Source organism: Camelina sativa, chromosome 1 (assembly GCF_030686135.1).
Source record: "Camelina sativa cultivar CO46 ecotype springtype chromosome 1, ASM3068613v1".
NCBI lineage: Eukaryota > Viridiplantae > Streptophyta > Magnoliopsida > Brassicales > Brassicaceae > Camelina > Camelina sativa.
In genome coordinates this window covers 18,935,257-18,949,254 of record NC_141880.1, presented here as the reverse complement: position 1 = coordinate 18,949,254, position 13,998 = coordinate 18,935,257, and the positions used below count along the sequence as shown (strand labels likewise).

The following is a 13,998-nucleotide window of genomic DNA, read 5'->3' as shown; positions in this document are numbered from 1 at the left end:
TTTTGACCATTATTGCATAGCTTTAGGACTGTTCTTGCATTAGAGTTTAGTTGCATGGCATTTCCATCTTTTCATGCATAAACAGGTGATGTTGGAGCTTAAGGAGCATGGAAGCAATGCTGAGGAGAAGTGAAGCAATCATGAGGAGAAAGCAAGAGAGTTAAGGCTGAAGAACCAAGATCCAGAGTCCCACTCGACCGCCCACTCGACTAGACACTCGACCGTGTGCAGAGAGGGACTCGACCGAGTGGAAGGAGCATAAGAGGAGCTAACTCGACCGGTCACTCGACCGAGCACCGGGTCGAGTTGGTTGAGTTGGTCGAGCTGCTTAGCTATTTTGTCTTTTAGCATTTTTAGGGCTTCCACTACTTTTTCTATTTAAAGGCCTTGCACCAGCAGCCACAACCTAGTTTTACTTTTTTTGGAATTATTCCTTTTGCACTTTTATTTTTAGATCTTGTACTTCCTTGAAGGAGAAAAACATAAGATTCTTGGATTTTGTTGGTTCCCTAACTTTCAAGATATTAAGAATTCGTGTTTGATTCCTTCTTCAATATTGTAGATCTTTGCTTTATCTATCTAATCATGCAAGTTTCATCATTTTCTGGGTTTTTGACTTTGATGTTCATCATGTATGCTTGTGAGTAGTTGCTTAGGATCTTGAGGATGGGTTAGGCTGGGTTGTGTTTGAGGTTTGTTTGATTTGGTCAAGCTTGATTGTTGTAGATCTCTTCTAGGCTAGATGTTCTTAATGCTGGTCCTATAACTGAGAGGGTAGGATATGATCTCAAGCATCTTAGCATCATACCAATGTCTAAGGAGCATAGATAAGGCTAGATCTAGAGACTATCATTAGGCTTGTTAAGAGATTAGAAGTCTTGTTTGATTTTTGACATATTGCTTAATGCTTGCTTGTGTAGATTCTTTACTTTGTGAGAACAAGTTTAGAGATGCATGAGTTTGATTTTTTCTTGCCATGAGAGTGGATTAAACATGTCTTAAAAATATATGTCTAGAGATTAGCTCAAGTTGTTTGAGATTTGTTGACCAAGTTAGATGACCTCAATCATAGTCCAGCCCATGAATCCCTCCTCAAGACCTTCCTTGTTTATTGATTTCCTAGTTTAAATCCTGTTGTTTGATCGTTGTTTATTGCTTTTGTATTGCTCTGTTTTTCTTGCATTGCTCTATTTTCCGGATTTGTCCAGCTCGACCCTGCACTCGATCTACACTCGATCGAGTGCTTGCTCGAGTTCATCCCCAGAACTTTCGTTTATGCTTTGTAGTTGTCCTGTCTTATCTCTTGTCTCATTCTAGTTGCATTTCTGTTGCATTTACTTAGTGTCATGTTCATCACCTTCCTTTTCATTAGTTCATTACCATAGTTTCTATTTCTGTTCTAGCTTCATAACTGTTATAATCATTTTGTTTCATATATTTTACCTTGTTTTCCCTTAGTTTATTCACAACTTTTGCATCTTTTGCTATCCATTTAGGCCATTATTGTGTAGCTTTAGGACTAATCATGCATTAGAGTATAGTTGCATTGCATTTGCATCTTTTCATGCATAAACAAGTGATTTTGGAGCTTAAGGAGCATGGAAGCAATGCTGAGGAGAAGTGAAGCAATCCTGAGGAGAAAACAAGAGAGTTAAGGGTGTAGAATCAAGGTCCGGGGTCCAACTCGACCGCACCACTCGACCACCACTCTACCATGTGCTGAGAAGGACTCGACCGAGTGGAGAATGCACGAGAGAAGCCAGCTCGACCAGCCACTCGACCGAGCACTGGTCGAGTTGACCAAGCCGTTGACTGCTTTGACTTTTTGTATTTTTAGGGCTTCCACCTCATCTCCTATAAAAAGCCCTTGTACCTGCAGCCACCAAAGAGTCCAGCTTTTTAGAGAGTCTAAAACCTAGTTTTTACCTTTTTTAGATATTATTCCTTTTGCACTATTCTTTTATTTTAGATTTTGTACTTGTTTGAGAGAGAAAGACTAGATTCTTATATTTTGTTTGTTTCATAACTTTCAAAGTATTAAGATTTCGAGTTTTATTCCTTCATCAATATTGTACATCTCTGTTTCATCTTTCCAATGATGCAAGTTTCATTAGTTTCTGGGTTTTTGATATATTTCACCATGTGTTCTTGTGAGTAGTTTATTTAGGACCTTGAGGATGGGTTAGGCTGGGTTGATCTTGTGGTTTGTTTGATTTGGTCAAGCTTGATTGTTGTAGATCTCTTCTAGGCTAGATGATCTTAATGCTGATCCTATATCTGAGAAGGTAGGGTTTGATTTCAAGCATCTTAGCATCACACCAATGTCTAAGGAGCATAGATAAGGCTAGATCTAGAGCTTACCATTAGGCTTGCTAAGAGATTAGAAGTCTTGTTTGGTTTGAGATGTATTGCTTAATGCCTGCTTGTGTAGATTCTTTTCTTTGTGAGAACAAATCTAGAAATGCATAGGTTTGATTGTTTCTTGCCATGAGAGTGGATTGAACATGTCTTAGAATAGTATGTCTAGAGATCAGCTCAATGTTTGCTTGAGATTTGTTGACCAAGTTAGATAACCACAATGATAGGCTCAGCCCATGAATCTCTCCTCAAGGCCTTCTTTGTTTATTGAAATCTTAGTCTAAATATCATTGCTTGCTTGTTGTTTGATAGTTTTAGCATTGCTCTGTTTTTCTTGTGTTGCTCTGTTTTCACGTTTAAGTCTAGCTCGACCACGTACTCGACCTACACTCGGTCGAGTGCTGCTCGAGTTCATCCCCAGAACTTGTGTTTTTGATTTGTGATTGTCTTGTTTCATTCCTGTTTCATTTCCATTGCATTCATGTAGTTTCCTATTCATTACTTGTCTTGCATTAGTTCATTAGCATAGTGTCTATCTCTGTTCTAGTTTCATTATAGCTTTAATTTGTCTGTTCTGTTTGCATTTAGTATCTTGTTCTAGTTGTTTTTACTTTCTGCATTTCTTATCTCATTTTAGGATTGTTAGTGACAAACAATCTTTACAATTGGCTTGACTTAGACTTATATGCACATCTTAATTGTTCACAATCACTCAGATAGGATTGACACCTCTTATACTGCAACTGCATAAGGGGAATTGAAACACCCTGACTTCTATTCATTCCATACATCATCATTCCATACATCATTCATTCATACACCACAAAGAAAGTCAGTTCCAATTTGGCGCTGTTGCCCATTTGAGTGTGTTTTTGTGACAATTAGGATCAAAAGAAGTCTAAGATTAAGTTCGTTTATCCACTTGTTCACTACTGAGCTCATTTCTTGTACTAATTGTCTGTGATTGAGTTTCAGGTACCAGCTCGACCACCAACTCGACCACCACTCGACCGAGCTGTGATCGAGCACTTGAGCGAGCCAGAAGCCGGATCCAAATAGCCATTACTTCCCAGTCGACTCGACCACCCACTTGAGCCTGCGCTCGACCGAGTACCTGTTCGAGTCAGTAATGATGTACCACAACAGTATGTTCAATTACATACCCATGCAACATCAACCAGTATACCAGGCTGAATTGTATCCCTCTCCATGGTTCCAGACCTCACAAGCTCAAGAACCTGACTTAAGAGCTATGATGCAACAACTGTTGCTTGGGCAAGCCACTAAGCAGATTGAGGAAGCAAGGCAGTTTGCTGAGCTGCACCAAACGTTGAATTCTTATTCTACTGGAGTGAATAACCAGTTGGAGAGACAAAGCTCTACAATCACGAACATGGAGAGTTGCATGACTTCTACTTCCTCTCCTACACCAAACCAACTTCAACACCCAAGGGAATGCACTGCCAAGGCCATTCATCTCAATGAGGCAGAAGTCACTGAGGACAGCGAAGTTCAAGCTGGGGAGGATTGGTCATTTCTTGAAGCTTAGAGTGAAGTTTGTGCAAAGCAGACTAAATCTGGTAGTGCACTCGACCATGTGCTCGAGCCAGCACTCGACCGAGTGCCTGATCGAGTGGTCGATCGTGCTGAGGACACAGAAACTGTTAAGCCTGCTAAGTACATTCCTCCTGCTTACAAACCGCCTCTACCATTCCCAGGACGTTTCAAGGCACAGAAGCTGAAGGAACTAAGGGAAATCATTGAGAGAAAGGAAATGACGGCTTCGCAACAAGAGAAAGTATTGGCCATTCAACAAGAGGTTGTCATTGAGGAGAAGGAGGAAGATAGAGGACCTCCTTTGGAAAAATATGCTCACCATCCTGCACTCAAGGACATGCTTCTTGAATTATCCAAGCAGAAGGCTCAAGACCAAGACATGAAGGATTTGAAAGAGATTGGGAAAGCTATTGTACCAACAAAACTTGAAGATCCAGGTCCATTCAATCTACCTTGCTCCATCAGCTACCTTCACTTCAACAAATGCTTGTGTGATCTTGGAGCATCTGTTAGTGTCATGCCCTACTCTATAGCGGAAAAGCTTGGACACACTGAATTCAAGCCAAGTAATCTCTACATAAGCCTAGCTGATGGTTCACACAAAGATGTAGTTGGTAAATTGGAGAGCCTCCTAGTCAAGATAGGCAAGGCAAGAATTCCCACTGATTTCATCATAATAAAGATGGATAAGGAGGTAGAGGATCCAATCTTGCTTGGGAGACCATTCCTTGCCACAGCAGGAGCAATCATTGATGTTAAGGAGGGGCTGATAAGGTTGAACATAGCTGAAGGTTTGACCATGAACTTTGATATTACAGATCCATCTAACCAACCAACCATTGGAGGTCAACCATTTAAGATTGAAGATAAGGCTGATTTTGAGGTTTTGAGAGAAGAAGAGACTTCAAAAGCTAAGGTCTCATCTCATGAAGAATTAGTTCAACATCTCAAGGATTCAGTTCAAGTGTTAGCTGGTTTAGTGAAGGGTCTTCAGGTTCAGCTCACCAAGAGGTCTTTGAAGAAGGCAAGACCAAGACTCAAGTTTAAGAAGAAACATGGTTCAAGTGCTAAAGAAGTAGTTATCAAGAAGGAACACCAAGGTTACCAAGTAGAACCAGGGGGGATTACATCACCTCCTTGGTCTCTAAAACAAGCCTGAAAAGGCATCAAAAGTCAAGCTTAGTAACTTTAAACAAGCTCACTAGGGAGGAAGTCCCTAAGGTATCATTGTACATATGCTTTATTTTCCTTGTAGTTTTGATATTTTTGTTTTATTTTTGTGTTGGGCAGGCTGTTTAATGAGAATGTAGTTGGGTAAGGAGAGATTTAGACTTGGAAAAGAAGACTCGGCAGCCAGCTCGACCCCCCCACTCGAGCACGTACTCGACCGAGTCTCGGTCGATTCCCATCGTCGATCTGCCCCAATCTCCACCTCCAGGTCACCAGCAAGACCCCAACTACTCCTATGACAGCATGCAGATGGATGTGGACAACTACTTCCACAATCCCTAAGGTACCACTATCACCTTCACTTGTAGATATCATTGCATTTGACATTGTGTTTTGTTTTTTGTTTTTCATCTTGAATCCTCAATCAAATTTCTTTCACACAGGGACTGTGTGATTTAAGTTTGGGGGAAGGTTTGAGATAGCATTTGACATTGTGTTTTGTGATTCTTATTTCAAATTTTTAGCATCATCATGTTAATACTTGCATAGCATCTAAGGCATAGAAAAACCCTAAAAATTTGAAAATTTTTGCAAAAATCTTTATAAAGAAAGAGTGTTCATGTAGTTTGCACTGCACATTAGGATCTTGTTTAGCATGTTTCATGTAGGATTGTATAGTATTTGCATTAGGGATCTATGATGAGTATTCCCTTGTTAGCTTTTTTATTCACTAGACTAGGATCAATGCCCAAGTTAATAGTACTTTGATGCTAGTTGAGTGGTTAGAAGAATAAGATTGAACCAAGCCTTGAATTCCTACATTGCATTTGGTCTAAATTGAAGCATGTTGAGATTTGAAACCATTTCCTATTTATAAGAACCTAATATTGACTTTCAATTATCAATGTGTGCATTGCTTTAAACTCATGGATACCATATACATATTTGGATCATCTTCTTCCTTTTTACCACTCTTGTTGATCGAAGTAGCTGATTTCCTCATTAAGAATCAGTTCCCCTACCCCTAAACCAAACCTTCTTTCAAGCCATGTTTATTGTGTGTGTGAGGCCTCACTTTCTACCAAGCTCAATCCCAAAAATAGGCCTCACACACACAATAAACATGGCTTGAAAGAAGGTTTGGTTTAGGGGTAGGGGAACTGATTCTTAATGAGGAAATCAGCTACTTGGGTCAACAAGAGTGGTAAAAAGGAAGAAGATGATCCAAATATGTATATGGTATCCATGAGTTTAAAGCAATGCACACATTGATAATTGAAAGTCAATATTAGGTTCTTATAAATAGGAAATGGTTTCAAATCTCAACATGCTTCAATTTAGACCAAATGCAATGTAGGAATTCAAGGCTTGGTTCAATCTTATTCTTCTAACCACTCAACTAGCATCAAAGTACTATTAACTTGGGCATTGATCCTAGTCTAGTCAATAAACAAGTTAACAAGGGAATACTCATCATAGATCCCTAATGCAAATACTATACAATCCTACATGAAACATGCTAAACAAGATCCTAATGTGCAGTGCAAACTACATGAACACTCTTTTTTTATAAAGATTTTTGCAAAAAATTTCAAATTTTTAGGGTTTTTCTATGCCTTAGATGCTATGCAAGTATTAACATGATGATGCTAAAAATTTGAAATAAGAATCACAAAACACAATGTCAAATGCTATCTCAAACCCTCCCCCAAACTTAAATCACACAGTCCCTGTGTGAAAGAAATTTGATTGAGGATTCAAGATGAAAAACAAAAAACAAAACACAATGTCAAATGCAATGATATCTACAAGTGAAGGTGATAGTGGTACCTTAGGGATTGTGGAAGTAGTTGTCCACATCCATCTCCTTGGCTAGGTGGTGAGCTCTTGAATGGTGGTGAGCTCTTGAATGGTGGTGAGCTCTTGGTTAGGCAAAATCAGTTGCTTTTTCCCAAGTGTTGGAAGTTCAAAGTTGAAAATGTGATTCCCTTGATGCATCTCCTTGGCTAGGATGAGAGTAGAGGTGAGGTAGCTAGAGTCAATCCATCTTGGTGAAACCCTTTCTCCTCTAAGTGGAACCTTAGCAGCTTGTAGGATTGGAGTAATGATGCCTCCAATGGTTAGTGTTCCTCTTGATCCTTTGTTCTCCAACTTGCCTACCCAACTTCTCAAGTAAATCATGTGGTCAATGAGCACCATTGCTAGGTCAGTCTCCACAGTGCTCCCAAGAATGATGGTGCCATTTCTTGCTTGGAAGATGACTCCATTGAGAGCCAAATCAATCATCTTTAGCTCCCCCTCATTAATATTCCCAGTTTCCTTCCTAGCAAAGAAGGTGTTGGCAAGAGCTTTGTGGAAGTACCTTAGGACTGGGCTCCTTATCCTTGAACTCTTGGAATTGGAGGATGAGTAGTATTTGTTGTCCCCAATGGTTTCCCACACAGCATAGAGCTCTTCTCTTGGAATCATCAAACTCCTATTGCTCCCAACCTCAAAACCAAACACATTGGCTATCTTCTTCATTGAAAGTTCATACCTTTTCCCTTTGATTGTGAAAGCAATGTGACCAGCTCCAAACTCAGCATCCTTCCTTGCATATGTATGCAGCTTGACTGTGGCTAGAAACTCACAACTCTCTTCTTTGTATCCCTCCATGCAAAGCCCCATAAACTTAGTTAGGTTGCTCTTCTCAAAGAGATACTCCACATCTTCACCAATGGCTAGCTTCTCCATGGTTTCCTTGTGTGGATATCTAGTCCCTAAGAACTCCATTCTCATGAAAGCATCATAGAGTTGCCTCTTTGACAACCCACAGGACTCAGCTTCTCCATCATCCTCTATCTCTTCTTTTTCACTTTCTTCCTCACTCTCATTCTCACTCTCTTCTTGTTCAACCTCAACTGCTGGCGTCTTCCCTTTGGCCTTGTGTCTCCTCATGAACTCATTGAGAGTTGACTCCCTTTCCTCTTCACTCTCAGTCCTCTCAGGATCTTCCTCTACTCTCTCTCTCCTTGGACACGGCATCTGGCTCGACCGGCTGCTCGAACCACCACTCGGTCGAGTGCATGATCGAGTGGGGCGTCGAGTGGCCCTTCCAGCTTCTCCTCTTGATTCAAGGCTAGCATCATGACGTTCCATGGAGGTTGCAGCGGTTTGTTGAGACTTCCTAGTGATTCTTGAAGACATTTTTCAAATAGAACTGAAGGGAATAGACTCAAAGCTCAAAGTTAATGGGTTAGTGAACCAAAAACTTGAAAGAACTAAGCTTGAGCAAAAGATAAGCTATGAGAGAGACTTTAAAACTTGAATTCAATGGTTTTGAGCAAATGAGAGAATGTGAGAGGTATAATTTCGTGCAAGGTCTATATAAAGAAGCTAAGGGGACAAAGAGACAAGGGTGGAGCGTACATACCATTCAAATTTGAAATGGGAATCTTTGACCTGCTTTTTGCTGCCACTCGACCCCACACTCGACTGTACACGGTCGAGCACCTTGACCAAACTTTGAAATTTCAAAATTTTTCTTCTTGTTCTTCCCTCCACTTGATCGTTCTAGCGATTCGAAGATCAAATGGGCCTCAATTCCTTTCCAGCTCGGTCGAGTACCTCTCGTGGGTAGGTCGAGTGGGCTTGCGAGTCTCCTTCTCCAAGTCTAATTCCCTCCTTACCCAACTACATTCTCACCTAAAGGCCTGTCCAACACAAAAAAAAAAAAGAAAACACATAAAAACTACAAGGAAAATAAACCATATTTACAAAGGATACCTTAGGGACTTCCTCCCTAGTGAGCTTGTTTAAAGTCACTAAGCTTGACTTTGATGTCCTTTTAAGACTTGGTTTAGATACCAAGGAGGTGATGAAATCCTCCCTGGAACCTCTTGATCACTGTGAAGTTGATCCTTGATCACCTCACCCTTAACACACAAACCATGTTTCTTCTTGATTTTGAGCCTTGGTCTTGCCTTTCTTAAGGACCTCTTGTTCAGCTTAACTTGAAGATCCTCAACCATACTAGTCAACTCTTGAACTGACCTCTTAAGCTTTTCCACAGAATCATCTTGAAAGGAGAGCTTAGCCTTTGGAGTTGCTTCACCACTTGAACCTTCTTGACCTCCTTTGTCCTTGATAGTAAAAGGTTGATCATCAATGGTAGGAAGGTTGGTTGGGTTATAGATGTTAAACTTCATGGCTATATCTTCAGCAATGTTCAAGGTCACAAGACCCTCTTTGACATCAATAACTGCTCCAACTGTGGCTAGGAATGGCCTTCCAAGAATGATTGGATCTTCAGGTTCCTTGTCCATCTCCAACACCACAAAATCAGTGTGAACCCTTGCCTTCCCTATCTTGACTGGGACATTCTCCAACCTTCCAACTATCTCCTTGTTTGACCTATCAAATAAACATATATGAAGGTTGGTGGACTTGAAATCAGTTCTCCCAAGCTTTTGTGCTATGGAGTATGGCATCACACTTGTTGAAGCTCCCAAATCACAAAGGCATTGGTTGTAGTGAAGATAGCTAAGTGTGCAAGGCAGATAGAATGGACCTGGATCCTTAAGCCTGATTGGAATGATAACTCCTCCAAGGTCCTCAAGATCCTTCTCATCTTGAGCTTCAGCCTTCTTCTTTGACAAATCAAGCAAAAAGTCTTTGTAGAGAGGATATGGATCATACTGTTCCAAGGCAGGTCCTCTCTCTTCTTCTTGGTAAGCAATGGTGATCTCTTGTATGGCCAACACTTCCTCAACCACAGCTTCTTCCTTTAAAACCCTCTCTTCTTCTTGTTTCTTAGCCATCATCTCCTTTCTCTCAATGATTTCCCTAAGCTCCTTAATCTTTTGTGCTTTGAAACGTCCTGGGAATGGAAGAGGTGGCTTGTAAGCAGGAGAAGTGTACTTAGCAGGCTTGACAGCTTCTGAGTCTGCAACTCGATCGACGACTCGAGCATGCACTCGATCGAGTGGCTGTTCGAGTACTTGGTCGAGTGCAATAACGGACTCCAGTTGCTTTGCACAAACGTCACTTGGGGCTTCAGTAACTAATGAATTCCCCCAAACTTGGACTTCACTGTCCTCAGTGACTTCCTCATCAGAGATATGAATGGCTTTTGTAGTGAACTCCCTTGGATTTTGAACAGCTTTTCCAGGGAGTTGGTTGGGTTTAGGAGCTGAAGTAGAGGCAATGCTACTCTCCATATACTTCATTCTGGAGTTGAGACCTTCAAACTTCATGTTCAGATCATTGTACTGTGATGTGAGCCTTTGATTCAACTCAGCAAACTGCTTGGCTTCCTCAATCTTGCCTTGTGTTTGCCCAATCAACAACTGTTGCATCATTGCTCTTAAGTCTTGTTCCTGGCCCTGGTTAGTCTGAAACCCTGGTGGGGGACACAATTGGGGCTGGAACACTTGGTGTTGTTGCTTAGGGATGTAGTTTTGTTGTTGTTGAGGTTGTTAAGGTGGATAGACTTGGTCTTGAGGGTTGGCCACATTGGTGCTCCTATAAGAGAGATTGTTGTTTCTTGAAATCTCCTTGGTTGTAGCCTTTGGAGTGGTTTTGCATGTAGCACAACTCAGCAAAGTCAGGCTCCCCCTCTTGAACTGGAGCTTCCTCTTCACCAATGAAGTGAATGGACTTGGATTGGCTGAGGAGGATCTTGTCAAGCTTCTCATTGACCATCTTCAAATCCTTCTTATACTTGTCCTCTTGATCAGTTGAGGAGCTCCTTATGGTCCTATGATAGTCCTCATTATAATTGCCATCAGATTGAGCAAGATTCTCAACTAATTCTCATCCTTCTTCCACATTCTTGTTGAGGAAATTGCCATTAGAGGCTGTGTCAAGAAGCATTCTTATCTTGGGAAGCACTCCTCTATACAAGGTGCTTAGAAGTGACTCATTGCTGAAGCCATGGTGAGGACACTGAGTTTGGAATCCTTTAAACCTCTCCCAAGCTTCACAAAAGCTCTCATTATTCCTTTGAGCAAACCCAGAAATCTCATTCCTCAGCCTAGCAGTCCTTGCATTGGAGAAGAACTTGGCCAGAAAAGCTACCCGGGTCACTAGGTAAATAGAACTAGACTTTCTTTGTGGTGTATGAATGAATGATGTATGGAATGATGATGTATGGAATGAATAGAAGTCAGGGTGTTTCAATTCCCCTTATGCAGTTGCAGTATAAGAGGTGTCAATCCTATCTGAGTGATTGTGAACAATTAAGATGTGCATATGAGTCTAAGTCAAGCCAATTGTAAAGATAGTTTGTCACTAACAATCCTAAAATGAGATAACAAATGCAGAAAGTAAAAACAACTAGAACAAGATACTAAATGCAAACAGAACAGACAAATTAAAGCTATAATGAAACTAGAACAGAGATAGACACTATGTTAATGAACTAATGCAAGACAAGTAATGAATAGGAAACAACGTGAATGCGATGGAAATGAAACAGGAATGAAACAAGACAATCACAAATCAAAAACACAAGTTCTGGGGATGAACTCGAGCAGCACTCGACCGAGTGTAGGTTGAGTACGTGGTCAAGCTAGACTTAAACGTGAAAATAGAGCAACACAAGAAAAACAGAGCAATGCTAAAACTATCAAACAACAAGCAAGCAGTGATATTTAGACTAAGATTTCAATAAACAAAGGAGGCCTTGAGGAGGGATTCATGGGCTGAGCTAATCATTGTGGTTATCTAACTTGGTCAACAAATCTCAAGCAAACATTGAGCTGATCTCTAGACATACTATTCTAAGACATGTTTAATCCACTCTCATGGCAAGAAACAATCAAACCTATGCATTTCTAGACTTGTTCTCACAAAGAAAAGAATCTACACAAGCAGGCATTAAGCAATACATCTCAAACCAAACAAGACTTCTAATCTCTTAGCAAGCCTAATGGTAAGCTCTAGATCTAGCCTTATCTATGCTCCTTAGACATTGGTGTGATGCTAAGATGCTTGAAATCAAACCCTACCTTCTCAGATATAGGATCAGCATTAAGATCATCTAGCCTAGAAGAGATCTACAACAATCAAGCTTGACCAAATCAAACAAACCACAAGATCAACCCAGCCTAACCCATCCTCAAGGTCCTAAACAAACTACTCACAAGAACACATGGTGAAATATGTCAAAAACCCAGAAAATAATGAAACTTGCATCATTGGAAAGATGAAACAGAGATCTTCAATATTGATGAAGGAATAAAACTCGAAATCTTAATACTTTGAAAGTTATGAAACAAAAAAAAAAATAAGAATCTAGTCTTTCTCTCTCAAACAAGTACAAAATCTAAAATAAAAGAAAAGTGCAAAAGGAATAATATCTAAAAAAGGTAAAAACTAGGTTTTAGACTCTCTAAAAAGCTGGACTCTTTGGTGGCTGCAGGTACAAGGGCTTTTTATAGGAGATGAGGTGGAAGCCCTAAAAATACAAAAAGTCAAAGCAGTCAACGGCTCGGTCAACTCGACCAGTGCTCGGTGGAGTGGCTGGTCGAGCTGGCTTCTCTCGTGCATTCTCCACTCGGTCGAGTCCTTCTCAGCACACGGTCGAGTGGTGGTCGAGTGGTGCGGTCGAGTTGGACTACGGACCTTGATTCTACAGCCTTAACTCTCTTGTTTTCTCCTCAGGATTGCTTCCATGCTCCTTGAGCTCCAAAATCACCTGTTTATGCATGAAAAGATGCAAATGCAATGCAACTATACTCTAATGCATGATTAGTCCTAAAGCTACACAATAATGGCCTAAATGGATAGCAAAAGATGCAAAAGTTGTGAATAAACTAAGGGAAAACAAGGTAAAATATATGAACATCAATTTACATTTAGCACCTAGTTCTAGTAGCTTTTACATTCTGCATTTTACATTTCATCATAGGATTGTTAGTGACAAACATCCTTAATATTTGGCTTGACTTAGACATATATGCACATCCTGATTGCTTGCAAACACTCAGATTGGATTGACACCTCTTATACTACAACTGCATAAGGGGAATTGAAACACATTGCTTTCACCACTGTTCATCATCATATCATTCATTCACATCACACACACACAAGAAAGATACTAGTTTCAATTTGGCGTCGTTGCCTATTTGAGTGTGTTTTTGTGACAATTAGGATCAATAGAAGTCTAAGATTAAGTTCCTTTATCCCCTTTTTCGCTACTGATCTCGATTCTTCTACTGCTTGTTTGTGATTGAGTTTTAGGTACCAACTCGACCTCCGACTCGACCTCCACTCGACCAAGTGAGTGTTCGAGTTCGTGATCGAGTCAGAAGCCGGCTACAAATAGACGTCACTTCCCAGTCGACTCGACCATCTACTCGAGCCTGCGCTGGACCGAGTGCCTGTCTGAGTCTGTACTCGAGTCTGTTGATGCGAACAAGATCCAAGGGTCATCACAATCTTCAGAGACTCCTTGATCACATCAACCGACCACCAAGGGACCTGAGACAGCAGAGAACAAGAATCAATCAGGAACAAGAACAACATGTGCTAATGGAGCAACAAGATCAACAAGCTCCAAGGGCAAGGAACATTGGTGCTGGGGATGCACCTAACATACACAACCAAAGAGCTGGTATTGTGCCTCCTGCAGTTGCCAATAATAATTATGAAATCAAGAGTGGATTGATCTCCATGATATAAGACAACAAATTTCATGGGTTGCCAATGGAGGATCCTCTAGATCACCTTGATGAGTTTGACAGAATATGTGGACTCACAAAAATCAATGGAGTGAGTGAAGATGGCTTCAAGTTAAGGCTATTCCCATTTTTGCTTGGAGACAAAGCTCATCTCTGGGAGAAGACTCTTCCTACTGGAGAAATCACCACATGGGATGCTTGCAAGAAAGCTTTTCTGGCCAAGTTCTTCTCCAATGCAAGGACTGCT

At 40.8% G+C, this 13,998-nt stretch overlaps 1 non-coding gene across 1 annotated transcript; it reads left to right on the top strand.

Annotated features, from left to right (window-relative positions):
- Positions 1-10,993: 10,993 nt before the first annotated feature.
- Positions 10,994-11,100, top strand: LOC147950112 (small nucleolar RNA R71). The gene has a single exon (XR_015565075.1). It is a non-coding gene; the product is annotated as a small nucleolar RNA R71 (small nucleolar RNA).
- The last annotated feature ends 2,898 nt before the right edge of the window (positions 11,101-13,998 follow it).